Raw genomic sequence first — 15,207 nt, forward strand, 5'->3', positions numbered from 1 at the left:
TTATCTGTTTATTTGACTAAGACTAATATAACTGTCGTAACAATAACAAGGTGTGACCGTAAGGTAGTACTCTTTGGTACCTCCTTTCCATCTGGCCACTGGACCACTCTGTTGACAGCATCAACCGTGGACCGCGCTTTCCTAAACCCGAACTGGGACTGTGAGAGGTCTCCCACTACGCTGTAGAGGTCACCACACTGCGGAGCTTCCCTGGGACCAGGGGCGTGGGAGTCCTCGTGTGTATCTTCTTGGCCACCACCCTGTAGGCACTTCCCCATGGGTCGCTGTCGGCTGAGTCGCATAGGTGAAGACTTCAGTGAATTGGTAAAAAGTATACGGCAGAAAAAAAATGGAATGGCCTCGGATCCTCCGCTAACCAACAGAGCGGGTAAGTTTAATTAATGAATCAGTAATGATACTAGCTTCCACCTGTCCCATTTTTTCAATGGGAAATACTGAATTATATTATTATAGCGCTGGTTAGTAGGGGCAAAAACAAAATACCACTCTAGTGCGCTGACTCTATAAACTAAGCAATTCGCATTTGGCCGAAATACACGAAATTGCTGGCCAAATTTAATTACGTGAATAATCAACAAGCCGCCACAACAATTACAAGTTGGCGAAAACACACAAAGCTACACACACACACATATACGCACACACACGCAGTTGTTGATTAAAAATTGATCAAAAACATAAAAACACACGAATTATGCATGCGCGTATGTAAATGCGTGTGTTGCGCGTGTGTGGGTGGCGCTGAATTGGTTAAAAGGAGCAATTCGATTGAAATTTTATTGGTAAATTGAATAAAGTGCGCGGCGGCTAAAGGCCGCTGCCGGAAAACTTGTTTTCCATTCCAATTTGGGCATTTGGAAAATGGCATTATCTGCGCAAGCTCGCCGCAAAGTTAATGAATGTAATGAATGAACAAATGAGTGGGCCACAGGACATCCGGTCACAGAATGTGGGTGGCCATGTGGGTGGTCATAAATAACGCCATTGCGAAAGTGTCCTTGCCGGGAATTAACGCTAAACGTGGGTGATTAGATGAAATCGACTGAAATGCTTGGGAAATTTGTAAATAACTAGTACAAACTTTAATGGGCTCTTATAAAAAGGTGATCTATTTTATTTTTGGAGAGAATCCTTTTCAATTTAAATTAGCAGACCTCAGACTGAATGAAGTTTATTTGAAGTTATTGGGAAAATTGCTGAATAACTAGTAAAATTGTACAGGGCAAAGATGAAAATGAAAAAAATTCAAATGCAATTTGTGAATGAAACGCGAGGAGGTGCAAAGCACCTGGCATCGGAAAATGGGAAATGGTGCATGGGAAATGAGCAGTGACAGGTGAAGTCTTGCTTTCCTTTCGCTGTGTTTTCCTCCTAGTTTTTTTCGCCCAGGTCACGCCCAATCCGGGAAACGCCTGTACTTCCTATTTCGTACTTCGCCCTTTGTCTTTGGTCTTTTGGCAATTGAACCACTTTCTAGGCGCATCCAATTCCAATTCCGAATTGGCCTCTTGCTGGGCCTCATCCTCCTACTTTTCTCGACGACGGGAAATTAGCTGCCATTAGTCATTTTTATTGTTCTCGGTCGCGGCCCCTAAGCTGCGGAATACAAAAAGAATACATAACGACCAGAGGGGAACAGAAAACTGAGAAAGAGAGCGGTGGCAAGGCATCGGGAAAATCGGGGTTTGGGGGGGGGTTAAGACCGGTGGAAATTGGGCAGCCAATACCTAATAATAATACCTAATTAATTTCATAAATTACTTTATATTTCGTTAGAGTATGCAGCTCGCGAGGTGGAAAATGTACTTGAAGTTAGTGATTCTTAGGTTCTGTTCCTGCCTCAAGAATTCAATTTTGCAATATACAGGTTGCATATAAGGTTTTTTAACTATTTAGTATATTTATTAGTGCAAAACACAAGTAAAAAAATATGCAAACTTATGTAAATGACCAATTTTCAGTATTTGAAATGCAAATATTATTTTGTTGGATGTTTTTGTTGTATTCTAATTTGATATTTTTAAAAACCTCGCAAAAAAAAGAATAATCACGGCAATCATTTTTAAATAATATTTTATTAGATCATATTACAACGAAATGGACCAAAACAATAATCAAATTCAATTTATTATTAAGATTAATATGAATTACTATCTACAATTCCTCCGCAACCCAGCAGAGCGGGTAAGTTTAATTAATGAATCAGTAAAAAAAACAACAATTACAAGTTGGCGAAAACACACAAAGGTACACACACACAGAGGTACACGCACACAAAGGTACACACACACAGAGATACACGCACACAAAGATACACATTGAAAGTCCTGGCCGGGGGCAAATAATGTTGTTGATTTTGTTGTTGCTGCCGCCAGCTGTTGATTAAAAATTGATCAAAAAACATAAAAACACACGAATTATGCATGCGCGTGTGTGGGTGGCGCTGAATTGGTTAAAAGGAGCAATTCGATTGAAATTTTATTGGTAAATTGAATAAAGTGCGCGGCGGCATAAAGGCCGCTGCCGGAAAACTGGTTTTCCATTCCAATTTGGGCATTTGGAAAATGGCATTATCTGCGCAAGCAAGACCTGTGGAAATTGGGCAGCCAAACAATTAGTGGCAGCAATTTCTCTTAACATTTCCCTGAAACCACGAGAAGTAGAGAAAAAAGGTCGAACTCGAAGCGAAATGTCTTAATTATTTTTGGTAGCTCGCTGCCCTCCCCTGCCCTCCCCTGCCCTCCTCCTGAAAACCGCGTGCCTAAACATACAATTTTCGTTTACGACATTTTAATTAAGTTTTCCCCATTTTCCTCTGCTTGTGGAAATTGGGCAAATTAATAAGAACGCCATTGGCACGCCCCGTCAGGTTTCCTTATTCGGTTTCTCTGTTTCTGTTTTTTCCTTTTGTGTTTTCTAACATTTTTTGGGCCCGAACACAAGGGCCCCCTCCCGACCAGCGACCATCAGTCCATCGGTGATGAATGAATTGAGTTGTTGGCTCCCAATCCCAGGTGATCCCAGGTGATCTCCGCTGATCCGCTGATCCGCTGATCCGCTCCAGCCGATGGCCGCTCATTAGACAGCGCTGACCGCGAGCGCTTCTGGTAATTGCCATCATTTCAAGGGATTTCCAGGGGTTTTGGATGGAGCTGAACTACCGGGAGAACTTAACTGAACTACTAGACCCATAGATTAATTGTGATTGTGTCGAGTGGAAAATAGAGGTGGGAACAGGTACTGCTGCACCGCGAAAAACTGGCGTTTCCATTTCAAAAAATGTGGTTAAACAGTCTTCAATTGATTCAACTTCAACTTGAATAATTTGTATATTTCCTAAGATATTTTGCATCTTTAAATATATTATGAATATATTAAATAACAAACCACAAGATAAAACAATATAATAGGTAATCATTGTTGTATGTTGTTGATGATTTTCTGTACTTAGAGGTACATTCAAAGTTTTTATAGCTCCAGAATTATTTTTCCAAAAAGAAATTAATTAAATATATTTTAGATAGATTTTAGGTAGATCAGAAAAAGGAACTTCGTTTCTATCATTTTCAAAGGGGGTTCCGATTCACTTGGCAGTGGGTGGCATTTTTTCCAAGTGTAGATGATAGATGCTCTGCATCGAATGAATGAATGATCCGAAGATTTCTCTCGCCCAAAACTGAAAGATTGAGTGAGTGGAGTGGAGTGAAGTGAAGGGGAGTAAGGGGGAGGGGCTTGAAAACAAGACTGGAAGCCTGAAGAGCCGAAAAGCGAACAACGCAACCCATCAACATCAGCGACTAATGGAACTCTTGTTCGCATCGGAAAAAAGGGCAATTGGAAGGGATAGCTACAGGGTATGTGGTGTGGGTCGAATTGGTCGAATTTCCACCGAGATTTTCCTTGGCTAATTAATAAAACGCTCAGTGGGCTCGTTGCACTAATTGGTCCGATCGTCAGGCCCTTGATGAGCTTTTGACGAGCTCTCCGCTTTATTTATTTAGTTTTCTGTTTTTTTTTTTTTCGTTTGGCCCGGGAAATGATAATTATTTAAGTGGAGCCGCATAGGCGGTTGCCAAATGCGAACGAGAAACAAGAAATCAGAGCACTATCAAAAGTGCAAAGCTCCCTTATATCGCTCTAAATACCGCAACCCACCCATGTCGTCCTCTTGCACTTGCATTAGCATTTGCATAATTTATGAGGGCGACAACCCTGGCCGGTGGCCATAAATTCAGCAGAATGGCAGGCAGCCAAAATTGAAGCCAACATCTTTTTTTCTAGGCCGATTGCGAATGCATTTTGGCAGCTCCAGCTCACTTCAAGTGGCTTGTTTTTGCTCCCCCATCCAATATGTTGTAGTACCTTTATTTCGGGCCCAACCTCTTTTTGGGTGGACTAATAAAAATCAAAAGGCGTTTTGTTCTCTAAACTTAAATTGAAAGCACTTTAGGCCAGTCCTGCCTCAAAAAACCGTGCCCCTGCCCAAAAACCAACGGATAAACACTTCAAGGGGCGGATTTGGCTTAGCGGCCCCCTTTTACCCCCTTTTTGGCCCACGCCGCCCCTGCTTTTCGTCGTTATACCGTTGTTGAATTACCGTTTAGCACAAAGATGGCGGCGCTAGATAAAAACATTTTTTTGGCCAAATGGAAAAAAAAAGCAGTGCTGCTTGTAGGTAGGGCAAAAAATAAAAGCAAAAGGGTATATCGTTTCTGGCCACTTGACTTGTTTCAATTTTATTCTTCTTTGTTTTGTGTTCTTTGGCCATTTACAGTTTTGAGGTGCTATTTTTGTTGTTGTCTTAAATACCTTTACAAGTGCCACGCCCCCGAACCGCCCTCGAATTGTACAACTCGTTTGGCGATTAGCAAATTAGGGTTAGACGTCCCTATGGTAAATGGTAAATTGGTAAATTTATTTGTTGCAGCGAAGGGTTTTCCCTGGCTCGCTTATTATTTAATAACTGCTTGTGGGAGGCGGATGGCAGTGGGAAGTGATATAAAATGGCCAATCAATCAGCCGAGCCCCCACTAATTTATCCCCCACTCATTTCGCCTCTTTGTTTGCAATCTGTGTCGACAAGTGTCAAGAAATCAAGGCAATTACACGACCCAAAACCACAAAATAAATAGCAGGAGGGAGGTTTTGGGTGGAAAGTATCAAGCAGCGGCGAAACGCTAAGCGGAAAAGCCGCAAGCACGTAGAATCGAGCGTTTTACCGCTAAAGCTAAGCTCACCACCCACTTGCCACCCAGAAAAAAACAAACCCAAATATCCCAAAAACATCCTATAACACCCCCCCTGTAACACACTCCACACACACGTCTCGATTTTTATGTTATCTCCATGGACTTGAGCCCAGCAAGCGAACTCCCCTCTCGACGACATGAAAATTATGTAAAACTTAAGTAAAAGATGAGCTCGTCAAGAATTATGGCACCCCAGGGAGTACAGGGATGTGGATGTGGATGTGTGCGTGCTCGGTGGTAGCAACCCCCAGAATCAAGTGGGTTAGGGTGAATTCGTGGGTTCACATCGAAGTGTGTATGCCCTACGACATGAAAAATACAAGTCGCATCCAATAAAACACCAATTCTCTATAAGCTATTATTATATTATAACATATTGGTGTGGTACAAAGATATATTGGTCTGCTAGAGATATAGCATGTATATAGAAAAGGTTGCTGACATCGGATGCTTCAAAAGAGCTATATTACTTCACATAGGCCGCATTCACAAAAGTCGCAGTATATGGGACACGCAACTAAAATCTGTTGACCAAACAACAAAATCTAGCGGCATTTAAGTGGCAGCTACCACCCACACACGCACACACCCACACACGCACACACATGCCACACAGAGGACAGGAAAATGAAAACTCCACTCGGAAAACCCTCGACGCTTGTTGGATTCTCTCGTAAATGCCTCATGTGCGTTTATATTGAAACAGATTGCCCTGCCATTCCATTCCATTCCCGTTCATTCCTTTCCATTCTATTCCCTGCTGATGTCTGTGTGTGTGTGTGTATCCTTGCGACACTCTATCTGCGTTGTGTCTGTGTGTGTGCGTGCCACTTGTTTCGGTGTCCTTTGTGAAATCGTTGCGGTTTGCAATTTGCTGCAAATGACACCGAGTTGGTGGTGCGATTCTTCCTTCTGCCTCGACATACTTGTCCTCCTGCCGCTTTTCATCCTTCGCCCTCCTGGCCCCTCCCCTCTCTTCATCCCGCCCGTCTGCAAAGACGACGATGGCGGCCATATTGCGTATACGCCATGTGGTTCGCCCCCCGTTTTCGCGCTGCGTGTGTGTGCGTATGGTGCGCATCAACCACCCAAAAGGAAAATGGAGCGGAAAGGGGAGAAGGACGAGCAATTGCCTACCCTGGTTACGCCCCCGCCACTCCCCTCTGCGCTCGCTGTTTTTCTCGGCCGAAATAGGAAAACTCGTGTGAGGGAAGGGGGGGTGAAAGGGGTTGGTGGGCGGAGGGGGGTGTAGCAGTGCAGAAGAAAAGCCGCACGACACTTCGGGGCTAATACAATTTATACACTTGGCTTGGCGTCGTTTCGGTTTGGCTCAGTGCCATGGTCCAAAAAAAGGGGGGGTTACGGGGGCCAAAGGACTGAGGATTGAGGATTGGCAGCACCTCTCGCTCTCACTCTCTCTCTCCATCTCGCTCTCCCCTCTTCTTCTCTATCTCCCTCTGTCTGTCGCGCTTTTCGCCCAACTCGATTGTCAGCCAGTTTTACGGTTGGATCAATGTTTATGCCATTATACAAACACGAATACATGCATATGTATGGAGATGTATACATATGTATGCACATGCATATGTACATGTGTATATATGCAGGAGCAGGAGCAAAAGCACACTGAGGCATTTATCCTTGTTATACACCGCCCTGTCTACTCACTCCCCCGCCGCTTTCCTGCGCCCCTCTAAGCTCCTTTCTCCTTCGGATTTCGTTTGTAAATTGGAAAATTTTGGTTTTCGTGCCGCACTGAAGACATTTCGAATCGACTGCTGCAGTACCTAGCAAAGAAAGTGATTTTGTAGAGGATTAGGACTTAAGGACTTGAGAAAAAAATAAAGTGTGATATCAATTAAAGACATTTTATAAGGGCAATGCAAGTTTTTGGGATAAATGATTTAAAAATTAATCTAAAGAGATAGAAATTAATCAAAATAGATCTACTATTGCGATATATGAAAATCAGTTGCAAATCTTCTCATATACAGGGTGCACTCTAGTCAGCGCACCAGATTCCACTTCCTAGTCTCGATTTGGCTGTAGTCACAATATTTCTTGTCTCCAAGAGCGTTCTGCTCGTTGGCTGTCTACCCTGTCGCCCCCAATCCCCAATCCCCAAAACCCAAAGCCCGAAGCCCGAACCTCGTAGCCCCCAAACGGGGGGAGTTGCAAACTGTAGCTCCACCTCAGGCTGCCTCCACAACGTTGTCGTTGTATCTAATAAACCTTAAATGAAGGCAATATTGTGGGGTTGTTTTGGGTTAATATTGAAACGATAAAATTGAATTGAGCCGTATGCCTAGGGAGGTTTTCCAGTGGTTGCGGAGCAGGAGGGGTAGGAGGCATGGGCGGGGTGGCGGGGTGGCGGGAGGTGCAGCAGACGTCCCTGAAAGTTTTCCCTATTTTTCAATGTTGTTGCCATCGTTGTTTCGGTCTGCGCTTTGCTTTTGCTATTCGGCTTTCCTTGCTTTTCCCATGCTTTGCTTTGGCTTTCGGTGAGTTGTAATGACACTTTTAGCTGACTTTAAAGCCATTTACCCGTCTCGAGTGTGAGTTCATTTCCGTTTCCGTTCGTGCTCTTCGAAGCTCCACTGTTTATTGTTCTCCACGAGTCGATGCGGTTTTTAATCAATTTCTGGGACACGATTGACTTGGCATTACTTTGGGTTCGAGCAATCGTGCGTGTCTTTAATTGTATAAAACAATAACTTTCTCCCATTTCATTTGCAACGCTATTAATTGTGAAGTTATTGTGAATATAAGCCAAAGTTATTACCCATTCTAGAGTATTAAACAACAATATAGTGTAGCTTAGAAAACAAGGATAGCTTGCCTTGGCTCATATTTAGATTAGTTTTAATATAAATGACCAATTCCATTGCTACAAAAACCATACTTGTATGCATATGAAACAGTAACCTACGGGCCAAATCAGATGGTAGGAAGAACAGAGAGTGAAATAAGGCAGCACGGTGAAATGCTGTTCATAGGAATGTTGATATAGTAGATAGGAATAAGAACAAAGTGGTTCCGAACGGAAGTCGAAAGCAGAAAGAGTGGAAGGGGACATTAGTATTCGCATTCGTATCTGTTTCCGCCGCTTGGCCGTTTGGCCATGTTTTTTGATATACTTTTGTTCGTTTTGGCCAAATGCCGTCGGCAATTCGTCCGTCTGGCTCGCTCTGCCCGTCTCTATCGCACAGCATCGCGCCGTCTCTTTCGCACCGCTCTGATCACCTTTGGCAGCTGCGACTTTTCCGCTTAACATGCGCTCAACATGTTTGGCGATGTTGTTGCTGCGTTTTTTTATTAATTGAAAAGTTAATTAAAGGTGATAAAAATTATACATGCCACCGATTTTCGCGCTGCAGGCGTTCGACACCAACAACAACAGCGAAACACGTTTCAATTACACGCACACACACACACACCAACACACACACGTTCACCTGCTTATGATACACATACACCTACCATTTACAACAAGTTGCTCCCTCTGCCCATCTCTTTCCCACTCTTGTGGCAGTGCGGCGGCGTCGCGGTCGACGTCGCAGTCGCCATAGTTTGCGCATTCCAGTGGAATGAGATGTGCGAGAGAGATAGCGCGATGGCAAGTTAATTAAATCCTCATGTATTAATCACGGCACCTACCTACCCTCCCTCTCCCGCTCCCCCTCCCCCTCCACAACCCATCCACCCCCTCTCTGGCCCACACTTTTGCTCTATTAATCGCCATCGCCCGAAACCCGTTGTGCTTGAATCCTGTACACCGAAAGAAATTGGGGCATATTTGAAAATAGCCTTTCGGATGTCACTTATTCCCAGAAGAAGTATTTTCCATGGCTTAACTTTTAGTTCGAGATTTTTTAAGAACAAACTAGGAATTATCATTACCTATCATGATTACTTGATGTTTTAAGAAAAGTTTTATATCACGCCCTTTCTATTGATGTCCATATGCTTGTGAAGTATGTTTAAATTATAAATATAATTTTCATTGTCTCAAAACATGCAGACTATAGTGCATTATTTAATAAAATCTTTATATCAAGAATGTGAAAGGCGAGACGGTCGAGTATAGATTTGGGATTATTTTTTTTTTGTGTAGTCAAAATCCTCGTTGTCGCTTTCTCTTTCACTCGCCCTGTTGCTTGCTCTTTCGCTCGCGTGGGCCCAAATCTGCGCTTGCGCGATTCCGATGGCAAATTAATTCCTTCGTAATTTGTTTTGATGTGATGTGCGACTGGAAATTGATTGAGATTGTGTTGTTGTTGATACTGCCACCATTGTTGTTGTTGTTGCTTCTGTTGTTGTTTTCTGCTGGGGAAGAATTCATTAAAAGAAGCAGCAGAAATCAATTTTTATGCTCGCCTCTTTGCTTCTTCGTCGCCGTTTTTGCTTTTTACCTGTTTAGCTTTTTGCCGTGCACTTCGCTTTTGGCCAAATTTTCAGACGGCCGTTGTTTGTGCATAAATCATCGGTCCCGGACTCAGACATAACTTTCAATTAATAAACTATTGTCTACATTAATAGATTTTGTGTGCCATGCCATTTGTGGCATGGTTTTAGGTTTTTGGTTTTTGGCTTTTGCGCCAAGATTTGCTTGTCCAATTAATTATACCAAGAAACCGAAATTGGTCTTAGAACCCATGCCACAATGGTATTTTGGGGATTATTGCCCCTTAACTGGATGAGCTTTCGCAGTGGAGCAACTGGCTGGGAGCTCAATTGGATTTTCAGAACCAAATTAAAATGAATGGCTTATTGGGCAATGTAAATGGGTAGCATATGCAGCGAGCTAAATACTTAAGTTGACTTATAAGGTATAAAAGTAAACTTTAGACACGTACAAAGAATTGTAACCAGAACTGAATTGTCTTCATTTCTTGTATTATTTTTGATACTTCATGATACCAGACATAGATACATAGATACTTGCAATCTGTAGCCCTAATTATGGGAGATATCATTCAATTGTCTGAAGTCCCAAATAAATCCTAATAAAAAGCAAATTAATGCATCGTAGCATGGTTAAAATCTCCCAAATTCTGCCAAAAAATGGCACTCCGCAACCGTAAATCAGTGACTGCCATCGCTCTTCAACATTGCACCTGCAACACACACACACACAAGCACACACACACGATCGGACACTCGCAGAAAGCGCGAAAGAGACAGACAGCCGGACCACGCCCCCTCTTCGAAGAGAGCTGGACGAAGTCGCTTCGTAATCAAATTAAGTAAATTACAAGCTCTCAAATGTGCAAGACTCGTGTTTTACCAGGCTAATAACTGCCGAAAACGGCGGAGAATCCCATCCAAGCAGGGCCAAAACGAGATCCCAGAGAAACGGCCTGATGGCCTTATCCGCAGCTTTAGAGCACTCAGCCCAGTTCCAGTTTCCCAGGTACCCCCTGAAGTCCCCAGGTTCCACAGATCCCCCAGATCCTCCAGACAACTTAAGAACTCAATTTGCGCTCGCTGTCTCGCTCGCACCCTGCCCGGCTATCTCTTTCTCTGGCAGAGCCTGATCTTTGCCGCGCTTCCTTTCTAAATTGATTTTGAAAACAAAATGATCGTAAATTTTGATCGTCTTTGCAGCCTCTGCAAATTACCGAAGCTTTCGGGTTCTGTTGTTGTACCCGGTCTTCAAGCCGGCACCGCCCCAAAATGATGATTATTATTGTTGTTGTAGTTGTAGTTGTTGTTGGTGTTGGCTCCTTTATGGGCCTTGATTGAGTTGTCATATTTTATTACCGAAAATTTTAGACAACGTTGCAAGCGGCCCAAGCAGCCGAAGGTCCCATTTGCCATAGCGAATTGGGTTCGGTATCTGGAGATCTGGGGATCTTGCAATCTTGGGATCTTGGGATCCCCTAGTGACGTCTACATTGACGCTGACGCTGACGCCGGCGCAGGCGCAGGCGCGGCTTCACACCTGTATTGGTGTTGGTGCCGGTTGCACCAACGTGTGTGTGTGTGTGTGTGTGTGATATTCAGGTGATAATATGCCCGCCATTTTCGTAATGGAAAGTAATTATTGTTTGCGGCAACGAATTACAGTAATCGTCATAAAATGTTTCCCCATGACTGCCCCCAGCGGCAGAGCAGCGCGGTGCAAACGCCAAAAAAAGCGAGGGAAAAAAAAGCAACCAACAATCAGCGGCCGTAAACAGCGGCAGAAAGAGACGGGGCGAGGGCAGGACAGGGACGGAGACAGTGAGCAGACGGCAGCCCTCCTATAATCAAGGGAAATAACATTTTCAAGCAGCGTTAAAACTAACATTAATTATGTCCGAAACGAACAAAACGATCGAGACGAACATTGGAATAAGGAAGCTCCAAATTGGTCGAAAACAACAAAAGTGGCACAGGGCGAAGTTCGTTTATGCGGCGTTAACTGGCAAAAGTTCTCTGGTGAATTGATTGATTGAAGAAATGTTGGATCTATAAGTTACACTTGGCTAAGCTCAAGTGCCAAGTGTCAAGAAACTGACGCCCAACGTGGGGCACACAAAAGTTATGAAAGGAGCCAAGGTCGTTTATGCGGAGAAATATATTGGGATTTGTATTTGAAACATCAAACATTATTTGTAGCCAACTCCCATTGTTATAAGGATATTGATGCAGTTGTTAGTGCTACAATGGCTTGATAAAGTCAATTCAAAGAGCAAACGAAGCGCTGTCGATGTGGTATAGCACATCATGTAATGAAGTGGCTTAATCAATGGGATCTGATCTGATATAAACGGTGTTGAGCATGCAAGAATTTTCGTCATGCCATGTGCCATAAGAAAATGCTGCCTCGGATCCTTGCTAACCATATCAAATTCATAACTGTCAAATAATATAGCGTTTAAAGCAGGTAAATGAAATGAAAATTAGCTTTGGACGGAATGCTGGCGCAAGAACATGAGAGATGTAGCCAGCACATGCAACACTGTAAGTGGCTTTTGTGGCGCCCCCCGATCTGATATATGTATGTATTTACATATGTACTCGCCTATATATGTACATGTGTGTGCAGAACCCACCGGCGATCGATGGAAAGATGTTAGAGCCACGAACATGGCAATAATGCAGTGAACCGAAAAGGAAAGGAAAGGACTGGACTGGAGGTTTGAGCTGGAACTGGAATGGGAAGGGAAACGAGTGCAGCCCCCGTTCAGAGTTACGCCCCAGAGACCGAAACCAAAGGAAAACCTGACCGAGCCCGAACTCGAACTCGAACCCGGACCAGACGTAGGCGCATCCATCCAATCCTCTCCCAAGCGGCGGCGGCCTATAACCGAAGCGATCTGAGCCGATCTAAAGGAAGACGAGCTCTAACCGACGAAACAACCAACAAACTGAACGACCGAACGGAACGACGTTAATAAGAAATTAATGTCTTGATCATTTTCGATCGTTATGTAAATCAATCAGGCAAATTATAGCTCAGGGGCTTTCCACAATAATTAGACCCTATTCGTAATAATGCGCCACAAGCTGCCAGCGTGCGAGCGAGAGGCCAGATACCCGGATAGAGATAGCGATAGAGCGATCCTCTTGGCGTGCAGACACTGACGCGCCCCTTTGCAAAAATGAAAAATAAAGAAAAAAAAAAAAAAAAACGAAACGAAACGAAAGCGCAAAAATAATGCAAAAGAAAAAGAGAAGCGGACAAGAACGAGCTAAAAAATGTGGCATGCAACGCCTTGATGTCTTCTTCGACTCGGCAAGACTGAAGACTGAAGACTGAGCACTGAAGACTGAAGGCGGAAGACTGAAGACTGAAGACTGAGTACTGAAGACTGAGGACCCCAGATCCAAGATCCAGCGACGTCTTCATTAAAACAACAAAACATTTATGCGCCGCTTTGGCATGTCGATCGTAGCTGGTAGATCGTTTGGGAGCAGTTCGTCATGGCAGCAGACTTTGCTCTGGGCGAGGGGGGTTACGGGGGTTACGGGGGGCCAATGGAGCGGGTTTGCTGAAGGGAGGGGGGGGGGGGGGCAACTGGCAACATCGTAACAAGATGCGTAAAAATTATTGATTTTCTTTGACTTGATTGTTGTTGGCTATCAAAATTTAATCATAACATGCAACACAACCAGCAGAAAGCAGAGAGGCAATAGTGAACTGGGAAAAAACACACATTTTCCGCATAAATAAAATAAATGCGGATCAATAAAAAATACAATCTGTCAAGGACAGATGCAAATACAATAGGAAAGATATGGAAAATAGAGGAATTTCATTTTAACTAAGCAAATATGATGAGATATTTTAGAAGTGAGCATTATTTCCACGAGAGGTTGAGAAAAGCTTGGATTCATGGAATGTGCCTGCAGATTTCGCCGAGTGCAGATAGATGGCAACAGGTACTGGGATATGGAGATGGAGATGGCTAGCATGTTGCCAAGTTAACCACTCGTCCACTTCCACTTGAATTTTCAATTTTGCATCGCAGCAGCAGGGCAAAGTAATTTGCCGCGTTGACGTGCCTGGCCTGGCAGATGAGCAATGACCCGGCTCGACCAGATCGGCGGAGCGGGAGCGGGAGCAGGGAACCCAGAATATATTGCCAAATCGAACCGAACCAGACCAGTACCAGTATCAGTATCAGTATCATTACCAGAATACCTGGACAGCCTTTTGCGCGCTCGTCGTGTCGATCAATTCGTTTTAATGCAAACAACTCGTATAAATTCATGTGGCAAGTGGGCAGCCTCGTGCCCCCGCCTGCTCCTTAAGGAGATCCCTTTGTGGAAGCCTCGGCAGGCAGCAGGCAGCAGGCAAAGTGCAAAGAAATTCATTAAATTAAGTGCCACACATTTGTGGCCCACTGTGCGGTGCCTTTGGTGCATGGAGCATGGGGCATGGAGCACAGCGCTCCGATTGCGGTTATTATTGCTCGCCCATAAAGCGGCAGACGGAAATGAGACTGTGGCCAGGACTTGGCCAGGATAACAGGGGGGTTGAGTTGAGTTGAGTTGAGTGACGGCGTCAGAGTCGTCGGAACCTAGACAAATTACTGGGCACCTAGCGAATGGCAATCGACCGGGTGTCTACTGTAATGCGGTTGGCGGAGTCGCAGACGGCTAATGATGATGGACCCAAGCGATCGGCGTCCACAGGAGGGGTATCCATGTAGTGTTTAGTTCCTATTTGGGTGGGTGATAATCACCATCTCCTTCGCGACAAAGGGTGTAGATTGAATCATACCAAGCTTTCTTCTAATACCTAGCAGATTCCCACGTTAGCTTGGTTCCCTGGCCAACTGGAAGTTGGAGTGGCGCTAACGCGGACAATCCATCAATGTGCCCAGGAGCTAAACGCCTGCGACAGGCAATGAAAAGCGGCGTTGTTGGTGGCAAAAAAGGGGTTAGATTCGGGCTTAGAGTGTGAAACAGAGGCGTACGCTGAAAAGCCCACGTGTAAGGGGCGCGTGTCAGACTCGATGCTGCATTTTGGGCACTCGTTTTTTTCTAGCTGATGATCCGGGGGGTTGGCTGTCAGAAAACAGGAGTCACACGGAGGGTCGCATAATTAGCAGGCCTAATAGTTTATGTGGCCATTTTTTTGGGCGTTTTATTTGTGTTTTGCAGTGGAGTTTATTTTTTGTGAGTCGGGCGAATCAAATCATGTGACAAGCTTCTAATGAACCTCAGAAAGGCACCCCGAAATGGATTTTTTTATTTTTGTACATTTTTGACTGCGATTTTCTGTTCCCAGCCAGCGACATTTGTGTGTGGCCTATAAATGCTAATGAGCCCTCACATTTTTTTCTGGCTGCAACATTGCTTTTTTTACATTTTTACGGGCATTTGCTGGGCAATTTTTTGTGGGTCGTTTCGGAGGTGGAATCGTTATGAACCAGGAGCAGGCCAGGAGCAGTGTCGGAAGCCTGGTGTCCTTGTGCTCATCATCATCCTCGTCCCGAGGGCC

The sequence above is a fragment of the Drosophila erecta genome, unplaced genomic scaffold (assembly GCF_003286155.1).
Source record: "Drosophila erecta strain 14021-0224.00,06,07 unplaced genomic scaffold, DereRS2 tig00000126-arrow-pilon, whole genome shotgun sequence".
NCBI classification, from domain to species: Eukaryota; Metazoa; Arthropoda; class Insecta; order Diptera; family Drosophilidae; genus Drosophila; species Drosophila erecta.